Below are 13,266 nucleotides of genomic sequence, written 5' to 3'. Positions count from 1 at the left end.
GCAGATTTGCTGCTCCTTCCTTCCACTGATTAAAAAAAAAAAAGCTGTGTGAGTTGTAAACAATTTGCCTACAAGAAAGCAACACCTACACTTCGTTTTTTGGCTCAGTCGGAAGTGCTGCTCTGAGTGCAGTGAAACTGGCAATTGCTGTATCTTCAGAAGGCTGTGGTTTGGTGGTGGGAATGCTTAGGAAGAAAGGAGCCCAGAGCTCTGCTGAGTCAATGCAGTAAGAATTAAAAGAAGAATGAAAAAATCCAAAACAGATAAGCAGATCTCATGGTGGAGAGCTGTATGAAACACCAGCATTTCTTTCCCTTTCTGTTGGGCTTCTGAGCCTCTGGACTCAGGAGCTGAGCAGGAAACCACTAGAATGACCCATCAAAACTCATCTGCTTTTAAGGGGGACCAGGAAGGAAATAATACATTGGCTGAATATGTAAAAAGAATACCCCTGCTTCCTTGATGCTGACCGTTTGGCTGCCAGGTTGTCTCTCCCTTTCCCTGGTGCTTGGTACGGAGCCTGAGACGCAGGCGGGGCTGGGGGCAAGCGTGGTTGCTCCCTGGCCGGTCTCGTTTGGCGTGCGGTTGTTCCTCTCCCAGCACGTTCCTAGAAGCTTTCAGGTCACAGCAGAGCAGCTACTCTGACACACAGCTTTGCTTCAGCGGGTTAACAGGCTGGGTTTTTTAATAATTAGTGTTTGCTGTTGGTATTACACTGGGGAGGTAGGTGGGAGAGGAACAGCCCACAGAGCCCTGGCAGAAGGGGAGAAGAAGGAATTGGGAATCTATTTAGCGTTACTGTTGAGTGAAGGAAAGGAGCACACAGGGAAGATGCAGTGGAGTGTTATCGTGGTGGCCTCTGAGAGGGTCCATGTATAAGAAGATCCTGGGAATTGTGCTGTGAAGAGTAGAACAGGGGGCCCACACGTTCCTGTGTGTAAGGGGGTGGGTTAAATGGAAAGACACGGACTCACCCACAGAGGTCTCTGGTGTGAGACAGTGTGGGGAACATGGTAAGGGAAGAAAGGGGCTTGAAATGGAGACCCCATGACACAGTATTAAAGGTAGTACGGAAAGGGTGAAAAGAAGACCATGGTGTGTGGGGTTTTTTGGTTAGTTTGTTGATTTGGTTTGGTTTATTCCTCCCATGCTCAGGACAAGTATGGTCCTGTAATATAAATTCCAAATATCCCTCAATATAATTGAGGGTTTTTTTCCTGACAAAATGCTTATCCTACCAAATCATCAAAACCAAAAAGCTACTCGGGAAAAACTTTTTATTTTGATAAAACCTGACAGAACGATGCTCGAGGGCCACTGAAACCTGCTTGGTTTCCTGTCTGAGGCAGCTCCCAGTGCTCTGTAGCCTGAGGCACCTGCAGTTTGAGGTGTCTCGGTGAGCTTTCCAAGTTTCTGGAGCTTGTTCTTGGAGTCCTGGCAAATCCCCAAAGTGGAAGAAACAGATGGTTGCTTCTGGTTTTACTGGAGGAAAACGGAAAATATTTTTATTTCCCATGTATATACAAAACTGGGTGTGTTGGAAGCTAGAAGTTATTAGATCAAGTCAGAATCATGTTAAATGCTTAAGAAAGGTGCAGGAAGCTGTGAGCGATGGAGGACTTTTAGTTGATCGTGCCAGCAAATATATATATATATATACAAACATATTTAATTTGATTTGCCAAAACTACAACTTGAAGGGATTTCTGAACTTTTACACTGGGCTTCTGATGCCAGGAATAGGATTCACTGCCAGAGAGGGTGGCTGTCATATATAATATGACGTGCCTGGGTTGGGGTGGTACCCGAATGTTGCTTTCCCATGATGGACGCTACCGAGCTGTTGACTTCTCTGGTGGGTTTCTCCTAATTTATTCTGCTGCTTTTGCTCCACTTTGTGCAGACAGTGACTGGTCTGTGGGTAAGAGAGGTAATTTTACATTTTGGTGGTGTCGGAGGTCCTGGGGAACACGAGAGATTTTGTATTACGGGTTGCTTTTCTTATTTTTTCCACATCACTCCAAGACTTCGTGGAATAGCTGTGAAAGATCTGAGTAAATCTACATTTATTAAATGTATGAAAGTGCTTATAATTTTGCTGTTTGTGTGATATTTTTCTGCTTAAGAATTTGAGGTCTGCCTTTGCTGAAGGAGGCTCAGGTGAGAGGTCTGGTGTGCCTGGTGCCCCAGCTCTGTGGGTGGGCATGGAGGGCCTGTGTTCTGTGCCATAGTTATCCACACCTCCGCCTGCAGTATTTTAAGCAAGCTTTTCAAGATTTCTTGAGCTTTTCATTAATGGAGAGCATAAATCATAGAATGTACGGAGTTGGAAGGGACCTTAAAGATGATCCAGTCCAACCCCCCTGCAGTGAACAGGGACATTGGTACCAGATCAGGGTGCTCAGAGCCCCATCAAGCCTGACCTTGAATGTCTCCAGGGATGGGGCCTCCACCACCTCTCTGGGCAACCTGTGCCACTGATCAATGACCCTTATAGTGAAGAACTTTTTCCTGATGTCCACCCTAAATCTCCCCTTTTCCAGTTTAAAACCATTACCCCTCGTCCTGTCGCTACATGCCCCAGTGAACAGCTCTTCCCCACATTTCTTATAGGCACCTTTCAGGTACTTAAAAGTCGCTATAAGGCCTCCCCTCAGCCTTCTCTTCTCCAGGCTGAACAACCCCAGCTCTCTCAGCCTGTCTTCACAGGAGAGGTGCTCCAGCCCTTGGATCATCTTTGTGGCCCTCCTCAGCACTTCAATGTCCTTTTTGTGCTGGGGACTCCAAAATGGTTGTGTCATCCTTAAAACTAGGCAATAGATGCCCACTACACTGTGACTGCCACAGGCGCTGTGTTTCTTTGAGTGAACAGTTCACACCCACAGCACTGCTGGTTCAAGACATATTTTTAGCATCCTGCCTCATCTGAGTGGCTGGAACAAAGGAGAAAGCTGGAACTGGGATAGATTCCAGTCCTCTTTTATTTTATTTGGCTGAGATTTCCCATTGTCTCTGAGCTTTAAAATTTTTGTAGAGTGATCTGAGAAAGACAAGCAATCAAATCTGAATCTGGGGCATATCAGGATTTAAGTAGCTAAGCTACAGTAGCTGCTTTTGTTTCTCATTGGTAAAGCAGATCAAAATAAACAAAATGATGATAGTTGCATCATAGAAACTTTCCATGCAAATGCTTTTTATATATGAAGGATGTTAGTCCAGTTTGTCGTCCTGTGAAAGTGTGTGTGGGGGATGATAAATGAGATTTACTGTAAGAGTGCATGAGCCAGGATGTTTGCAGGGGGGTGGGAGGGAAATGAAAAGTCTTGAGCAGACTCCCTCTTTCCCAGGAGTTCGTTCAAGTCCCTTCTCATTCCAGGCATCTGCCCATTTACTGTTGCCTTCACAGAGGAGTACTTCCTCTGCTGATTTCACTTGCTTTAATTTTGTGGTGTCCCTTTCAAGGCGTCTCACACTCTGGGTACTGTCCTGTCTACATCCAATCAATGCCGCTCTATATTTATGGAAGGTTTAAATTCTGATTTAGTGACTGCTGCTCTAAAACCTGTCCTTGATCCTTCAGGCTGGATTTATGAGATGAGCAACTGCAGCAGATGTGTGCTGGGTTGACCTGGGCTGGCTGCCCACCAAGCCACACTGTCACTCCTCCTCCACCAACAGGATGGGGGCAGAAAGTCTGGTGAAGATCTCATGGGTCAAGGGAGATCACTGACCTATTACTGTCACATGCCAAAAAGAGTCAATTTAAGGGAATTAATTTATTGCCAGTTAATTGTAACAGAGTAGGATAGCTAGAAATAAAACTAAAACCACCACCTCCCCTACACCTCCCTTCTTCCCAGGCTCAACTTCACTTCTGACTCCTCTACGTCCTGCCAAATGGTGCAGGATGATGGGCAATTGAGGTTGCAGTCAGTTCATAACACGTTGTCTCTGCCACTCCTTCCTCATGCTTTTGCCCAGCTCCAACGTCCCTCCCACAGCATGAAGTCCTTCAAGACCTTCTCCACCGTGGGTCCTTCCCACGGGCAGCAGGCCTTTAAGAACTGCTTCAGCGTGGGTCCCCCATGGGTCCCAGTTCCTGCCAGAAAGTCTGCTCCTTCATGGGCTCCTCTTCGCAGGCCACAGCTCCTGACAGGAGTCTGCTCCTTTGTGGGCTCCTCTTCACAGGCTGCAGTTCCTGACAGGAGTCTGCTCCTGCTTGCGGGCCCACCCTCCTGCCGGGAATCTGCTCCTGCATGGGCTCCTCTTCGCAGGCCACAGCTCCTGACAGGAGTCTGCTCCTGTGTGGGCTCCTCTTCACAGGCTGCAGTTCCTGACAGGAGTCTGCTCCTGCGTGGGCTCCACACGGGCTGTGGCTGCTTTCAGGGCACGTCTACCTGCTCCAGCAGGGGATCTTCCACAGGCTTCAGTGTGGATCTCTGCTCCACCATGGTCTTCCTGGGCTGCAGGGGGTCAACCTGCATCACTATGTGGGGGAATCTCTGCCGTGGCACCTGGAGTACCTCATCCCCCTCCTTCTTCACTGACTTAGTATCTGCGGAGTTGCTTCTCTCCCATTTTGTCCTTCCTCCCTCACAGCTGCTGTGCTGTGTTTTTTACCCTTTTAAAAATGCGTTATCACAGAGGTCCCGCCAGGGGAACTCAGCCTTGGCTATGAGCTGGTCCAGTCTGGAGCCAGATAAAACTGGCTCTGTCTGACATGGGGACGGCTTCTAGCATCTTCTCAGAAAAGCCACCCCTGCAGTCCCACTACTCCCTGCTGCCCAAAGCCTGCCGCAGAAACTCAACATAAGATGGAATTTATCAGAATCTGCATGGTTTTGGCGAGGATTTAATTACCTGAATTTATTAGCTTTCTGCTGGTCACAAGGGTCACCAGACCTTGTAAAATAACTTCATTGATTGGACCTTTTGGAAAAGACCTTGTGTCCAGTCCAGTGAGTTCTCATATAGTGGATGTTAGTTTTGAATCTACTCCAGATACCACATCAGAAGTGTGGAGCCTTTCCTTACTTTCATGACAGTTCAAGAACTTGTAGAAAAAGACCAGAACCCCAAACTGGAGCATTTGAAAGGGAAACGCTTGCAAACTGTGGCTCTTCTTTCCGTGGGATCTGTCCCCTTCTGGATTTTTTCAGGAGGCTTGGTGGAAAACTGGGCCAAAGGATGTGTTGTACACTGGCTTTCAAAACAACTGGTAGCATCTACGAAGGAAACCTGTTGTATGACTCTACGCTTAATGATCACTGATCTTGCTTAATGCTGGGTTGGGTTTGCAGCTTTTACTTGCTTCATCTACTTTTGATGTTACGATAACAGTGCAATTCTGGGCATTTTAAGGAAAAAGTCTTTTCTTAAAAATGTTTACAGTTTGGATAGCTTGTGGCACTAGTACTCAGCTCTATCCCAGTTCCTGTCTACCAGTTGGAATTAAGGATGCACTTCCACTGTAGTTAGGCTGCTCAGATAAACAAGTTGAAGGGGAGCAGTCCAGTCAACAGAGCTCAGCCCCGGTTGCAGAAGTTGCTAACATGGAGATGGAATGCAGCTTGGCACGGTTTGCCCATGCTGTGGCAACGAGCAGTCGACGTCCCCTGCAAGTCAAGCAGATGTCATTCTGCTGGGGCAGCGTCACTCGTGTGTCCTGGTTGTCTCCTGCTTCTCTGGAGGAAATGTGGAGCTGTGCCATTGAGCGCGCACCTTTCCCTGCCTGCAGCGCCAGCCTGGCCCTGGCTCTAGGATCCCCTTCAGCAATGTGGAGGGGAAGAGGAGGTGATGTACAGGGCAGCTTCAGTCACCATTTGTCTTCGCAGGCCTCTGCGCTGGGGTTGTGCTTGCTCTGAGCCATGGCTCTTGGTGTTGGAGCTGGCTTATTTAAAGCCAGTCACAGTAGCCTAGGGCAGTTTAGGCATACATGCACTGTGTTTTTAACCTGACCTAGCTGAAAGGGAAGGAACTGGAGTTTTGCCTACATGTATTAGAGCAGAGACACAGCAGTTTGTGCTACAGCAGCCGTTCAGGAGTAGTCCATCTGTTTTCTCTGTCACAGCTAGTTGGCCTTGCAGTCTGACTTAGCTGCAGTGTACTTGATTTAACTGTTGAAGTCTCATCAGATAATGCTCTTGCTGCAAGGAGCTTCAAGAAGAAAACAAGCCACGCTCCTCCACTTTGCCAGCTGCACAACCTGGAGAAAGTAGGTGGGATTTGGCCGATCTTCCAGGCTCCACAAGCTGCACACGCAGATCTTCATGAGGCCTGGAGCCATAAGGTGTACTGTATGCCGAGCAGAGCAGGGGAGGAGTCCTGAAGTATCTCGCAGGAAGGAGATAGAAATTTGGACCCATGCTGCTGCAGTCTTTGCTAGGGTTAGAACTGAGTCCCAGGATAGCCAAGCTCTGTGGGCTTCAGCAACCCTTTTTGGTTTGACTCTTCCCGGCAGCCCATGTGTGAGCCCTGGTTTTGGTCATGTCCTGCAATGGTCCATGCTCCGGCACCAACCGTAGCAGCTGGCTCTTGCTCTAGAGCTGTAGGCTGGTACTGAAATATAAATCCTTAAAAGCTGGGTGTCTTCAAAAATGAGCAATGCTAGTGAAACCTGCTCATGAAGTATGTACTGCAGATCTCAGTCTAACAGCGAGGCAACTCCAGGTTTGATTTCCGTTGCCCTGACACGTGCAGTGCTTTTACCCTGTTGTAAGGTTAGCCAGAAGCACTGCTGGGAGGTGAAAGATCTTGGGAACGGGCTCTTGTGTTCCACACTGAAACTGGTCCAGAAAATGCTGCTCTTCCCAGTTGCAAAATACCTTTTAATGAGAACCAAATTCTGCTCTGAATTCTTGCTGTGTAGTTGCTGAGGAGGGGACTGTTTCTGTAACATATTTGTACAGGCTTGTCTTCGTCCTAGAGGAAGGCTTTCCTGTTACTCTCTTGCCCTGTAATGACAGCATCAAAGCAGTCATGCCGCCTTGGACCGAGAACCCATCTTGTCTGGTACTCTGGTTGAAGGACCTCCTTGTCTCCCTGCCCTCCTTGCTGCACTGTGACCAACTGCAGCCCCAGGAGAAGGGCACTTGGTGGTACTGGGACCTGTTTGTTTCATGTGCTGCCGTGTCTCCAGGCACAGCTCCATGGTGGGGCTCTCCTCCAGGGAGCTGTGGACACCACTGTTTCTCCACTTTGAGTCTTTCAATGCCTCCATTTAGGAGGGGTCTCCCTCTTTTTATTCCATTTGTCCTCTGTAATAATTTTATTTCTTCCTGCTTTCTTTTCTTTTCCCTCTCATCCCTCTTCCCAGGAAGGGCTTTGAAGTTGTGTTAGGGTTGGGCTAATGCCTGATCCTCGGTGAGAATCAGGAACATCAGTCATAGTCAGATAAAGAGGAAGAATCTGAGCAGGGCAAGCGTGTGGTACTTCCCTCTGATCTTCTGCAGGCACTGGGGGGTCTTCAGTACAGGACTCCCTGAGCTGGATGTGCTGCTGATGTAATTAGTGGCCCTTGCTGAGCTTCTCTTGCATAAACTCCACTTGCTTTTCTTGAACCTGCATAAGTTTTCTCATCCACAGTGATAAGAAGTTCTGCAGCTTGCTATCTACCACCTGAAAAAGGCTTTTCATTTGTTTTGATTATTTTTTTAAAGTGTGATTTGGAGCATCCTCTGCTTACTGTCTTGCCTCTTGCTGGACAGCTGAACTGCCGTCCCCGATCATCCCTTTCCCTTACGGACCCGCTGACAGCGGTGTGCATACACTGCTCGAAGTGCTCTGCAGTCCCTTCTCCAGTCCTGTGAATGAAACCTGTAATAACCTGGCTGAGCAGCGAGGTTGGGGCAGAAACAATGCACAGGTGCCCCTTTATTTTTGAGTTTCCTGTAGTTGCTTGCAGTAGCAGTGGTGATGGTTTTACTAAGACGGGATGTTTAGGTAGCCAACCTGAGCCTATATTTAGCTGCGGTTCTGCCCAGTTAGGACAGCTCCAGGTTTTTAAAATGTTCCTGGCAGTTGTCTGAATTGCAAAGTTGAGGGAGGAACCTCTTCTCGCTCCAAGGCCTGCAGGCTGCATGTCAGCAATTTAATAAATCAAGCTCAGGGGTTGCTGGTAGAGGACCAAAACCTCCAGAGCCTCCTGATACCAGACACGGATCCAGTGTAAACTTGTTCTGTGGATTCAGAAAACGTTGCCAGTTTAAATCTGTGTTAGCAGACTTTGTGCCAGATTAGCAGTAATCTATACTCCATCAGCTAACATAAATCTGGAAGAAAAGTTGTACCGTGGGTTTTGAGTTAACTTCCCAGGAATGTGATGATATGCCTAAACCTACTGGAGACCAAATTCACTGGCCAGGTCTGGCGTTACCGTGGACCCGCAGCCGTTGCTGAGCTGGGCAGCCACAACGCCTCTCCCTTCTCTCCTGCTGGTGTCTGTGTTGGCGGGGTGAGACATTTTACAAGTTTAACACTGAAAAAGCTCTTGAGAACTAGGAATTTAAATGGATTTTAAAAAAACCCGGGCCCCAAACCTCTTACATTCTGGCACGCTGCTAGAAAAACGGATTTTTTTTCTCTGGGCTCTTGCACGCTAATGGCTGAGTCACTTTTCACTGTTGTCTGCTTGCAAAGGGAACTGTGCAGATAACCTCAAAAAAGGGATTTTTTTTTGATCTTGGCACTTACACAAATTTGGTTTGAACCTATGGGGGGTTCAGCTGAGTTGTTTGGGTTGCTTTTTTCCTTAACTTACGTAATTCTGGAGATGAAAAGCGCTGTAATAAAAGGCAGTAATAACCTCTAATAAACATATTACCCAATCACAAGGCTTCTCATAGCAGAGCTGCTGCTTTGGGAGCTGTCTTACTTCACTTGTAGTCACCTTCCGCTCGTGAAATCTTGTGCTCCATCATCCCCTTTGCAAAATCCCTCTTGAAGATGAAGGCCAAAAGCCCTGGCACTCCCTGTGGTGCCTTAAACACAGGCAGCAAATAACCTGTCACCTCCTCGGGACCCCTCACTGGTCATCTCTGTGTGTTCTGGATATTTTGAGTTCCTTGTGGCCTTCTGGATGTCTCCAGACTCTGAGTCTAGCATCTACATCCCTGCTAGACTATGTATGCAACATTAATTATTGATATTTGACAGTTATTAGTAAGTACTATTTTTAAGAATTTCCTTTTTTTAAAACTGGAAAATCACATTAAACTGGGAAAAAGGTGATTTTAAAATTCATTACATTTTCACCTGATGGTGGCACAAAGGCCAAATCGTATTTCCATGCCACCTCGAAGCGTGTTATCCAGCGAGCCCCATAAAATTCACCATTTGAATAAAAATTCAGTTATTATTCTTAAACACACATCAGAACTGTGTTTCTGCCCTTGGAAGAGACTGACGTAGCCGGGGAACCACGCTCGTTTACTGTGATCCATACTGGTTAACATTCAACCCGTTGGAAATGCCTTCGTGCCCTCTGCACCGGGTTCTCTCGGGAAGCAGTGAGTTTGGTAAATTCCGTACAGCTCCAAGGCACCCTGCAGTCAGAGCTTGTGCTGCGCAGCCGGTTTGAGCTCCTTCCCCAGCCAGAACCGCCCCTGCCCACGGCGCAGCTGGGGTTCTGCAGCTTCCTTCCCTCCGCAAAGAGGGAGGGAGCCCAGCGATTCCCTTCATTAGCTTGGCCTCGGGCAGGCAGCTCAGCTCCTGTAGCGTGGTGCTAACCCAGTTGTACTGCACTGCAGGAGCCAAAGGAATGGTGGGAAGTAGGCAGAGGTGGTCATTTGGGACCTAGTAAGACTTTATGAGTGGGGCTGCAGCGAATGGTGGTGGATGTTGGGTAACCGGAAGGCCAAGAACTCCAGTGGACCAATCTAATGGAGTTCTTTAGGGAAGCTCTGCCACGTACTTGCTGGCATGTTTCTGTAGTTGCACAAAGACAGTGTCTGGAGATCATGGGACCAAAAATTCTGCATCCAGATTTCCTTCCTATAATGGTGACGCGTATACTGAGTGAAATCACCCTTTCCTTTAATGTCCGTTATGATCACAAGTGTTTGATGCGCTCGTGGGCAAAAAAAGGACAAAAAGCATTTCTTGTGGTGCAGAATTTTTTTGTAGCAAACCGGATTTTTGAATGCTTCAAGAGCTTTGCATTTCTTTCAACTTCTGATGGACAGATGAGGTGCATTTTAAGGTATGACAGTAGTGGCTTCATCCTTGGCATTTTGTATTTGAACAGGCTTTCTGTCTGTCTGTGATACTATAGAAATAATTGAAATCAGAGTGACTGAACTATAAATTATGTGTCTGAAGTATTAATTATTACTACGGGGGCCTGATGACAGTCATCTCACCGAATTAGTAACATAAGATGGTTTCCAGTCACTATAGAGAATTTTACAGGTTTCTTTAATAAACAGATTGCTTAAAGCGTTACTCATTTTTAAGGTGGAAATGATTGATCCTAATTAGTGTCCATTGTATGTTTCACTTCATGATTCATAGTGTAATTAAGAAGTTTCTATAGCAATTACTTAACCAGGAGATAAATCAAATGAGAAAAAGTCATTGAACCTTTCCTTCCTACCTTTTGGCCATTTCTTAAGACAGCACGTTTAAAGAACAGTTTGGATGCTGACTCTGCTGCTGTTACTGGCTGGCTGTCTTCAACCGCCGGAGATGTGGTGGATGCTGTAGATTTTAAAAAAGGATTATTACGAACACTTTGTTAATTACCTTTAGAATTCATTAGCTGTAAGCTGCTGATTGCGGGACCCCCTGTTAGTTCCACTGACATCAGTGCTGAAACTCTTGATTTTATGTTTTTATTGTACAGGTGGGGTTTTAGGTGCACTTGTGCTGCATTGTCGGGTCATACTTGTTTGTTCCCGAGAAACACTGATGGAGTCTGGTCCCCCTGTGCGTTCTGCTCAAAGCCCTTTGTGCTGGGAGGAGTGTGACGTTGTAGCTGCACGCAGACCTCGAGGCTCTTACTGTAAACAGGCACAGAGTGCCACGAAGAGAGGAGTACAGCATCGCTCCATACAGTCGCTGTCTTACCCTAGTGCGTGTGTCCCTTTGGGCAAACCTTCCCCGTTCCCATTTGCAAACCTCCCAGACTTCGCCTGCGTTGAAAAGCTGAGATGCGCTGCAGATCGGAGCCCACCAGTTGTGTGGGAATCCTTGCACACAGAACAGCCTGGGGCCTAGCTGAGCTGGATGGAAACTGTTCTGTGCTGAAGTGTCCTCAGGAAGAGGGAGTAATTCTTATGTGTTGCTTCTCTTGCAAAGTCTATGGTCGATATTTCAAGTAGGCTGCTGAAATAAAAGAATAATTCCACAACAATGCTGTCTCTCCATAGATGGGCTTAACTATCCTGTAGTGGTTACGCTTGCAAAGCGGCTTTTGACCCATAAACCGTTTCATAAAGATGTTTCTTTTTAAAGTCAAAATACAGGTAATGGCAGTAGTCAAGCTACTTTGCACTTACACTTTCAGATTAGCGTTTTTGAAAACTTACCTGTCAAATCAACTCGAAAAACACAAACAGGAATAAATGCCTCCATGTAAAAGGACACACACTCTGTTTATCTACCTGCATGTGCTGACTTTAATGTTTTTAAGTACATTAATTGAGTACTTCTGTGTTACTTGCCGGGTGTCTGGTAGCTGGTTTTTGGTCTCCAACCCATAATAAGGAGAAAGGTTTTGATTAATATAGCTTATGGCAGTATCTTAATCAGATCACAGAGACTTCCAGTATTTTTCCTTTTCATCTAAGAAGGAAGTTATAAAAGAATAGATTTTCATCTTTGTAATTGGAAATAGCACAGAATAAACTTTCAAACATGAAAGGGCAGGTGACTAACTTTCTGCCTCAGGTTAAAAGAGATGAGAAAGGCAGGGAGTGAGGGGGCAGCTTGGCACTACCGAGCTACGAAGACTGATTTTTCTAAGTTTAGCTGTTCTGTGCCTTGGGTTTGGTTTCTGTCTCAACACTTCTCCGTGGTCTGTCTGATAGGAAGTTAGCAGTGGCAGCTGGATGCCGGCTGCGCGGCGGTGCGGGGTTTCCACACGCTTGGGGAGTTTGACCGCAGATAGGGAACTGTTTGCTGTTGGTGTTTAGAAGACAAAAAAAAGAGTTTTGTAACTTAGAGCTGATCACACAACCACGTAATAAACTGAATGGAAAGGGAAGCATTGACATTTGACTCAAAACAGCGTTCAGCACCCGTAGTTTGGGTAAAAACTAAGCTTTTGTGGCCAAGTTCAGTGTCTTGGCAGAGCGAGTCTGTGGTGTCTCTTGCCAAGGGAGTGCTCGATGGGCCGATGAGATCTGGGCACTGCTGGTTTTGGTAGATAGTTTGCTGTTTAGTTTCAAGGGGCCTTGATTCCCTTCATTCTGGCACAGTTTCGTGTGGTAATTCAAGGACGTTAATGCATTCAGTAAAAGCTGGCAATTAGTTACATCTGCCAGTGGGAAAAACAGATGTAAAAAACACCCGGGGGCTGTTCCCCCTGCTCCCCTGACTTCAATAAGAGACAAGACCAGACATAAATTCTTAGGAGCTAATAAAGATTGCTATTTAAAGGCTTTTCACGCTGATCCCCAACTTTAAATAGCTGCTAGTTAATTGTGCAGGTAGCAGTGTGACCTGCCAAAGCACAGCAGTTAGCTAAGCCCCACAGATACGGAGCACAGTGTAAAACTGCCAGGGACGTCCTGGGGAGCGTTGCAGCAGCTGGAGAAAAGTCTCACACAGTGAAATCTTTGAATCTCAAGGTCTGTTTGTAAACAAAATCGTAATGGAGGGACCCTGACTGTAGGAGCAGGTTTGTTCGCTGTCCATAAAGATTCCCTCGCTAGCGGAAAACTTAATTTGGAGCATAACCGTTTTGTATTATTCTGCATCTCCAGAGACTTGAAATACTTTGTGGGTAAGTTCAGTATCTTGTGTGTTTGGCAATGGCATCAGAAGGTGTGTTAGATCTGGCTGATGCTCCCCACTAGAGTTGCCAGGAGGCCAATTCTGTTCTGCCCTAGAACACGTACAGAACCTTCCGAGTTTTAAAAAGCCTTTTTTGGGTTGTTTGGTTGGTTTCTTCCCCTAGAGAGGATTGATTCCCGTTTGTAAGTATCAGACATTTTATTTTGCTCTTATCCTCCTTCTCCCAGCTGAAATGGCCTTGTGGTTCTGGGCCTCAGCAATCCCACTTGTAAACTTTTATTGAAATTCAAGAGGCTCTTAAATAATTTGACT

The 13,266-nt window shown here is 46.5% G+C and overlaps 1 protein-coding gene across 1 annotated transcript in view; it reads left to right on the top strand.

Annotated features, from left to right (window-relative positions):
• PLA2G4A (phospholipase A2, group IVA (cytosolic, calcium-dependent)) overlaps positions 1 to 13,266 on the top strand; it is a 62,734-nt gene that overhangs the window by 7,465 nt on the left and 42,003 nt on the right. The gene's annotated exons all lie outside the window — the stretch shown is intronic.

Source organism: Mesitornis unicolor, unplaced genomic scaffold, assembly GCF_000695765.1.
Source record: "Mesitornis unicolor isolate BGI_N332 unplaced genomic scaffold, ASM69576v1 scaffold2752, whole genome shotgun sequence".
NCBI classification, from domain to species: Eukaryota; Metazoa; Chordata; class Aves; order Mesitornithiformes; family Mesitornithidae; genus Mesitornis; species Mesitornis unicolor.
Note: the sequence above shows the minus strand (reverse complement) of the source record. Positions and strands in the feature narration are given on the sequence as shown.